At 35.3% G+C, this 8,860-nt stretch overlaps 1 long non-coding RNA gene across 2 annotated transcripts; it reads right to left on the minus strand.

The window, feature by feature from the left end:
* Positions 1-342: 342 nt before the first annotated feature.
* On the minus strand, positions 343-8,454 carry LOC126979351 (uncharacterized). 2 transcript variants are annotated; one of them, XR_007732812.1, is made up of 5 exons: positions 8,310-8,454; positions 6,108-6,285; positions 4,437-4,629; positions 1,302-1,635; positions 343-521 (listed from the first exon to the last, which is right to left on the minus strand). It is a non-coding gene; the product is annotated as an uncharacterized LOC126979351 (long non-coding RNA). The 2 variants fall into 2 exon arrangements; XR_007732811.1 differs by having other exon boundaries at positions 343-527.
* Positions 8,455-8,860: the final 406 nt, after the last annotated feature.

Raw genomic sequence — 8,860 nt, forward strand, 5'->3', positions numbered from 1 at the left:
TGGGTACCTTCAAAAAAAGCGCGTACACCTTCCTTAAAGGCCGGCAACGCTCTTGTGATTCCTCTGGTGTGGCAAGAGAATGTGGGCGGCGGTGACGGTGAACACTTCCTCCTATTCCTTGAAAAAAAAAATTATTCCACAAAGTGGCTGTGCGAGGCAAGAAATTTCTTGAAAAACGGGCGGTTGTGAATTAATGTTTGACACCAACGTGACACGAGTGGTATTTACTTATTACATTATTCAATCTTCAAGAGATCTAATTATGAAATTCAAAGATGTAATCGAATATAGAACAAACTCCTACCGGTAACACTGTAATGATAACAACAATACGAAATAGAATCATGGTCACATATTTTATTAGCTAAAACAATTCGTGTTCTGTTATCACTCGGAACTGAAGTTATTTAATCCTGTGCCGTTAGTTCTGCAGTGTTGTAATCCGTGAACTTGTCGATTGCATCCGATAATATTAATTATTATGGACAATTGCAGGGATCAAACGGTTTGCTTTGTGAGTTCTGCAACTTAAAAAATATCAGTTGTTACCACCTTAAAGTTCTGTAATTCTTAGTGAAGTTCCGTGTCCAATTCTCACGTCTTAGTGAATTTTTTTTTCGAACTCAACCCTCTAAAGTTACAGTCCTAATCATACCATATAAAATTAATGGAAGAAAATTTTTATTAAATATGTAGTGTCAAGTAAAAAATGGGCGCTCAAATGCCGCCTCCATTTTAACGACTTAGTTCCATGATATCCTTGAAGTTTGCTTTGTTATGTAATTGAATTTAAAACGTTTGAACGTGAATAGCTTTTGATCCCGACGACCAGAAACGCAAACTCGAGTTATTTTTTCTTTTTCCTAAACGATTTTAAGCTTTTCTCATCAAGATCTTTAAGATAATAGATTTCGAAGATATTTCTTTTATTTATGTCTGTACCTGTTGTGGTTGCTGAAGAATAAAATTTCCAACGACTTTGTGCTTTATATAAAATATAAATATTAATAAATCATTAGTCGTTTATTTAATATAGATACGAATATTACTGATAAATATATTATTAGTGCAACTTTGGGTTTGTCTAGTAATAGACACGGGTGATCGTCCGTCTCTGTCATGCTAGACTCTAGAGAATAGTTTTAAGAAAGTACAAAGATACAAGTGACGAATCAAATAAAACAAAAAATAAAATAATATTATTCTGCCATTATATCGTCAATAGAATGACTTGAATAAATGGGCAAACTATTGGACCTATTCCTTTCTAAACATAAGATTTTTTTAATAAGAGTTTATACCCGCTTAATGCCACCAGCGCATTTCTTTTCTGCGCACTTGCTCTCGGAGGCGCCTCCCGAGCTTCCTCCCACGGATCCTCCAGCGCATCCTCCCGCTGATCCCCCACCGAATCCTCCTGAAAATCCTTCCTCCTTGGAGCCTCCAGGTAATAAACTTCCCAGATATGTTCCACCTATTGCTTTAATTCTTTCCATATTGAAATACATGACGCCGAGTAGAGCCATGAACCCCCCCAACAGAGCGGCCCATCGCCCTCCGAACCCACGTCGGCCGCGCCTGGCTGGTCTTCCCGCCTCCCGTTGCTGACGTTCACGGTTGAGCTTTTCTTCTCGGCTATAATAAATATTTCCTTACTGTTTTGCACTGGTCCAGATTTTAATTTTGTCATAGGATTTTATAATAAACAAACCACTTCTTAACGATGAAATATTAGATAATATAATTTAGCGTGGTTCTCGAGGAAGGTTTTCGTGTATAATTTTTAGGATACATTGTTGTATATATTAACACGTTAGTAGCGGGGCATTTTCTAAAAACTTACAGCCAATGCATTAGCGACCTATTACATCTCATAACCGCACTTAACAGCACGTACGAACGTACGCATGAGACCTGGAGAATCTCAAAAAAAAATTTTTTGTTAAAAAAAACATAACTTGATCAAAAAATAATATAATATGAACTCGATGGATTGTAGATCATCGAATACTCTACTTTTAGGTTGCTTCTGACGCAGTTATAACATATGGATTAATAGAAATTACGAATAAAATTAGGTATCTATTGTAAAGCGCATCGCAAACTAAATACGTTGAGGAGGAACTAGTGAGAGCAAATTAGAATTCAACTCAGTTATAGATAATAAAAGTTTTGTAATATAAATATTCATTTTGGAAAACTGTACATTTAAGAAAACCGCTTTCCATTGAAGTATGTTAAACACAATGATAATTTGCATCACATATAATAAGTCATTGTTCAGTTTGTTTTTTTAGATTGGCTGTATATAGTAGGCTGTATATGTAAATATACAATTAATTGCGGTTTTGGCACTCTTTTCTGTTAGTAGTGCTAGTAATTGAGTTTTGAAATATAACTTTGAACCTCTCTGATTCCGATTCGCTTCCAAGATTTTACTCTAAGGATATTGTTTTTTATGCACTTCTTTCTTTTAAAATAACTCATTCTTTAATCCACTTTTCGTATTATTATATATCAACAAACTGGAACGGCACTAAAAAATGGGCAGCGATCGGTTTCTACTCCTTGCGTCCATGGACTACGAGGTCCCCGATTTAATAATAATAATAATAAATTATTTATTGCCATACAAATCATTACAAATATAAAATGAACAATTAGGATACGCGATGAAACAAAAGGCAAAAGGAAAAGGCTCAGCTTCACCTGACATGGAATCATGGATTTATGTTCCCATGTAGCGCTGTTTTTCAGCCATCCCCTCCTCCCTAAGGTGTTGAGCGGGAGTGGATGTATTGTGGCTCCCCGATTACCTACTTAAGCTATCTTTTTTTATAAAATGTAATGTTAGAAAAAATAGTGTTCTGATTACCCTTGCAAGTGTATGTAAGTGTAAGTATTTAGGAGGTATAAAAGATCCCTTTACGCACCTAACGTAAAATATCACTACTTAGTGCGTTAGGGACCTATTCGATCTCTATTTTTTTAATCTATTGAGTGAAACTTGAAACGGGAAACATATAATATTTATATTTGTCTATGTAATAAATAAGTTACGGTCTCCCGCACAGAGGTATAGAACATGATTTTTGGCACCACACTGGCTGAAAGGCTCGTATGACACCTTTTAGATCCCCTTATACACTGAAACTGTTAACGATATTTGTTGGAGGTGTCGGAAAAAATAAGCCGTCTGGGAGGTTTTAACGAAAACGCTGTCTAAGCTCTTTGAGATAAAACAAAATCATGTTTGGTGGAATTGTGTATCTACTAAACAGGTGTCCAGAAAAGTCCGGGATGGGATAATATGCTATGGATATGGGACATCTTAATACCTAAAAATTGGCAATTTTAAAGTGGTAATGTAAAAGCTGTTTACACAAATACGATACGATATAAATCGTTATCATTTTGAAAAAATTAGATATTTTACTCTATTACACCATATAATTGTATCATGCGATACGACCCTCCCCCCACATCGTCTTGCCTACTACATACAAGGAACGGTAGTGAAAGGAGGGTTTGATCATTCTGAATTACTTATTAGGTTCATTTTGAATCAATAAGATTACACATTTCCGATGGCCTTAGACTTCACTATTCCCGAATACTTACATTTTATTTATTTTTAAACAGAACAGTGTCTGTTAGATCAGTTGTTATATAATATAATGCTAATAATGTGTTAATGCTTATCGCACTTCGCCGTGATATCCATTAGGCAGAAATTGTTTCAGTAAATTTACAAAAGGCAAAAACTTCAGATAAGTTACAGTTACCGTTTTTTGGTTTAAATTTTTGTGCTATGACGTTAAACACAAATATTGTAAAATGGCATTAATTTATTTTTATTTATTATATTATTTACTTAGGAAGTAAGTACCTTAGGATAATAATTATGTTTAAATGTCTAAAAATAGTTTTAAAAAAACTCAGCCCATGGGTACTGGCTCCAACAGACACTTTCCATAAATATTTAACTTACGGTATTCCATATAACATTGAAAACAGAAATTAAGATAAAGGGAATAAGAAAATTTAACAGGAAATGGATTGCTCATACAATTCAAGCAATTGACAAGACGGACACAATTTCGGTACCCAAGAGAGACAAATAACGTTAATTTTAAGACAGTTTCACAAGTTGAATGAAAAAAATAAAGATCATGGCAGGAGAGTGAAGCAATCACTTGTTAATAAATATGAGAATATTTGTAATTTTGTGTAACAGTTTTTAATTTTATAAGATTGAACATAATTAGGTAAATAATTCAATATCTGATAACCCTCCAAAGTATCTCCAACTTCGTTTATTCTGCTGTTTTAACCGCAAACCTCATAAATGAATGAAGCGGTGACAATCTGTGCCATCATAGACCCATGAGCTATACCTACTCAACAATCTACAAACTATAAAATCTGGTACTTACCAATCACACATAGTTTATATTGTGGATTTGTGATTTATATTATAGACCACATCGTATTTTCTATTTTTTTATTCGATTTTTCGATTTAAACATTTAACATATTTCACGACAATTTGAACATTGCTTACAACATTGACAGCCATAAAGTAAATCCACACTATGTTTCTTTTCGTCTGCTTTCGTGAATTTTGCACTGAAAGAAGGTTCTTTATCTTAATCTATCAAAATAGATGTCATTCTTTTTTTATTATAAATAAACTATCGACTAATAAATTATAGTAACCTTATACCAAAACTAGTTAAATACAAAGAAAATATCTAATTTTTATAAATATTCTTATTAAATCTGTTTGAAGAGTATATTCGACAGTAAAATATGAGAATTTTTGAGAAGGTACCTATTCAATCTTATGAAAAACTGGTGAGATTGGACTTGGCTAGTAGGTATTTTACCCCCCAGGTGCTACCTGGCCTCCTACAATAATAGGAGTAATTCTAATACATATGATACTTTAAGGCATGTGGTAAATTTAAGTGTATTTATAGCTCATCTCATTGTTGAGGTTTGCGAATGACCGAGGAACGATTTCCCGCTCAAAGCGTCGCGATATCGCAGTAGTGATTATATTTCATTCGTTTCCTTATAAATTTAGATTCACAGCGCGAAAGCGCTCTTAATCTCCGTTCCAGAGAAGATTATTGGCGGACCGAAGTAGCCATAGTATGAAAGCTCGCGCACTGCGCTCGAAACCAAATCCGGGATTCCGAGCTGCGTTCGAGCACAGAGGCAGCGGGGCGGTAGGATAAAGCTGGTAGTAATAGTAGCTGGGGGGCGAAGCAACCATCCAGTATAGTTCATAGGCTCGTTCAGCTATCAGTTTTTCTGCCAACTTACCAGCCAGCTAAACGTTTAATATTGGCCAGCTAAATAACGGCTAATATGTTAAATCGGCTAAATGATATAATCATTAATTGTAAAAAATTTGAGGGTAGGGTTATAATGACACAAAGGCACATGTTTTTTAATAAAAATCATAGAATTATATATTGTCCCAATTAAGCATCCAGAAATTGACGCCGTGATGAGATAGTGACGCTTAATAGCACTGCTCGTGGTGGCTTCGTGGGGTGGATCGCTACCTTCCCTTAGATATGTGCGAGGGAAGCGATGGCTGGTCCATGCGTCATGCTTTGGGATGTTCATCTTATATTTTTAAATTGATAATATACCATTCAAGTTGTTGATTTAAATATATCATTGCTCCCATAATACCTTTACTTATTTACAGTGTATGCGGATTGATACACCTACTTACTGCACTTGTTTTGAGTTTTATTAAGATCAATCACTTCTTTTTTTAAACTTACACAAGAAAGTCGGATTTTTTGAATAATTTTGGTATATCACAATACATTGTATAAAATTTAATGTAAAATGCTGAAATTGTAAACATTGATTTGACAGAGTGGCAATAAGTTTCTTGCTACTTCTTCATTCAAGCTCAACTTTTCCGAAGTGGTGGTAAAATCTTTGACATTCATGTGTCATGTTGACATAAGTGAATAAATGATTTTTCTTCCTGTGACACATCTCCTGGCAAACTTTATGACAAGCTTCACTGTTATTGGTGCAAATATTGCTAAATGGTGATCAAACATCACTAAACTTACTGGTAATTTGGGATCCATACAACTGCATTTATATTTTTTTGCGCCCGGGCTGTGATCATACATAATGGCGTAGCTCGGTCCCGACCAGAGCAGTTTGTATATCAGCGCTAGCAGGCCTGCTCCCACCACCAGTCCAGCAGCTATGGGCACCCAACCATCTCTACCACTCATCTTACACCTGGATCACGGATATTGACTATTTTTATGGAAGAGGGTGCCAAACATATAATTTTTTTTCGTTTGATAGCTAATCGACAAATCGATTGTCCGAAATAGCTGTCAGCGTTTTATTTTTATGATAAAGAAGAACAAACTAGCGTATGGGATCTAACGAAACTAGTGTTAAGTGATCACCTCCGCCCACATTCTCTTGCAACAACACAGGAACCACAATAGCGTTGCCACAAACAAAGATGTAGGTGCTTTTTTTGAAGGTGTCGTGTCGTCCCGGAAACACCACCGAAAGAAGCTCGTTCCAAAGTTTTGTTGTACGTCCAAGGAAGTTCCTTCCTAAATCGCACTGTGGAAGAACGCCACACATCCAGATGGTGGGGTTGATATTCTACTCTGTAGTGTGACGTGCGAAGGTGGAAGTCGGCGGCAGGAATCAGGTCAAACAGCTCTTCGTATCACTCATCAATAAAAATAATAAAATTTACTCACTCAGCAAAGAAATACCTATTATTGTGTTATTACGTATAGCTGGCGCATTAATCTGATGAAGCATATGTATAATTGTAATGTGTGTCTTATAACTGTATGCTTTGTAATCTATTATGTTATCAAAGACGTTTAAAGAAAATAAAACAAAGTCTCATTAATGCTGTGCTGGCATACAATTTAAGTGCAGTTTTCACCCGAAGCAGTGGATGCCCATGAGAGGTGGGACAATACAATTGCAAAATACCGTTTCAATGATTTTAGTTTAGCGCTATTTTGTATTGAAATTAATCTTTTGAGTGAAAATACTGTTTAGTTAAATTTTTTTCTATTATTTTTTTTAACATTATAATCATCATATTAGCTGGAAGACGCGTACTGCTGGACAAAGGCCACCCCTAAAGATCTCTACGACGATCGGTCCTGCGAGGCCTTCATCCAACCTATTCCGGCGATCTTGACCAGCGGTCATCTTGTGAGGGTCTACCAACACTGCGTCTTCCGGTACGTGGTCCCCGATCGAGGACTGCCCCAACGGCCAACTGTTCGTCGAGCTAAGTGCCCTGCCCACTGCCACATCAGTATCGATGACGATTTGAGCTATATCGGTGATTCAATTGGTTCTCCTATATGGATCTCCTCATTTGTGATTTACCCTGGTACCAGGGTATTACTGAAGTCCACGTTGGCTGGTTTGCTTACTTTCCATCAGGTATACCAAATGCGATCGAATCTCGTGACCCAGAGGTCACGAGATGAACGAATGAGAGACTTGAAGCTAAGGCTTCAAGTCTCTCATTCGTATAAGTAGCGTATAAAAAACAGATTTTAACTTTAAATAATTTACAAGTATTATATTAATGTATAGTTTTAGGTAGTTCTAGTAGTGTTTTTCCTATTGATAACATTTCTTTCAATCTTGTTTCGGTTCTTAGACCGCTTTATTAGAAATAGACAATATAAGCGACGGAATCAGTGTTCTACCCATAGAAATCTTAATAATAGTGCCTTATTGTTAAGATTTCTATGGTTCTACCGCATTATGCCTATGATAGTTTTGTTATGCATTACCACACAGATTGTATTATTGTCACAGTTACGGCAAATAAAGCTGTAATAATGGATCTGATATCCAAATACTTTTTTAATTACTACATGTAATTTGCTGTAACTGTTACTTATCACCGTACCTTAACCGATGTGAAAAACATTTCAAAATTTATAATAGTACAACAAATTCTAAAAGGCTGACAACACTCCTGTGATTCCTCTGATGTTGCACGAGAGTGTTAATCCTTAACATACAGTTTGTCCTATTTTTCCGTAAAAAAGTTAGGCAATATTTGGAATAAGAAAGATTACTCCGGGGGATCGGAAGTATTTAGAATCACTAAGTTTACAAAAAGGCGAATCTATTAGCTACTTCTATCGCAATGGCTTACGGACAATAAATTAATTATTGTCGCCAAATTAGAATCATTATTTCTCTCATTGTGTTATAAATACAACAGCTACAAATTCAAATCGTAAATCTACGTGAACCTGGAAAACGTATTGTTGACTTCACTATCTGGTTTCGGCTGCTTATTATTGGCTTCACTTATAACAGTTATACACACAACGTTAATTTATAATTAGTACTTTTATTTCCTAAGGTTATATTGTTATTTTATATATTTATTATTCCGCTACAGAGTAAGTTTATGCTTTATTTATTTCTTAAAATCATTTTGATAACCAAATGTCATAATACTCTTACTACTTGCTTATTAGTTTCTACTATTCTATTACTAAATGCAATTTGTACCACTGACCTGTAAAAATATCACTGGACAGGCTGTTCCATATGTTTGACAGCAAATTTTTGTGCCTATTTGAAGCGCCAGTCGCGAGGGTCCAGAGAACTAATTTTGATGTATGATACTAATGGCTGCGTGAGAAGCGTACAATACACTGAAGTATTTTTGCGTTTTGAATTAATTTCGTTCGTTTTCCGTGTTATTTATACTTCAGGAATCAACGTAATAAAGAACACATTTTTTTTTGTAAATAGTTTTCCTATTAATAATGTTTGAACTCTTCATGTTTATTTA

Source organism: Leptidea sinapis, chromosome 1 (assembly GCF_905404315.1).
Source record: "Leptidea sinapis chromosome 1, ilLepSina1.1, whole genome shotgun sequence".
NCBI classification, from domain to species: domain Eukaryota; kingdom Metazoa; phylum Arthropoda; class Insecta; order Lepidoptera; family Pieridae; genus Leptidea; species Leptidea sinapis.